Raw genomic sequence first — 284 nt, 5'->3', positions numbered from 1 at the left:
CCCCCAGCCCGCCCCTCTCCGTCCCCCCCACCCCGCCGCATACCCCGTGTAGCCATCCCTCCACCCCTCCCCATACCCCATCCCTCCACCAGCCATCCTCATCCCCCCCCATCCATCCATCCATCCCTCCTCCCCATATCCATACATCTGTCCATGCATCCATCCATCCCCAGGCCCCCCCATCCCTCCCTCCCTCCTTCCCTCCGCAGTGCCTCGGGCTGTGCAGCGCAGGCTGGTCCCTGCTCCGCGCCAGGGCGTGGGGGCACCTGCAGGGCTGGGGGCGG

The sequence above is a fragment of the Alligator sinensis genome, unplaced genomic scaffold (genome assembly GCF_000455745.1).
Source record: "Alligator sinensis unplaced genomic scaffold, ASM45574v1 scaffold1295_1, whole genome shotgun sequence".
Taxonomy (NCBI): Eukaryota; Metazoa; Chordata; order Crocodylia; family Alligatoridae; genus Alligator; species Alligator sinensis.
This window is presented reverse-complemented; position numbering follows the sequence as displayed.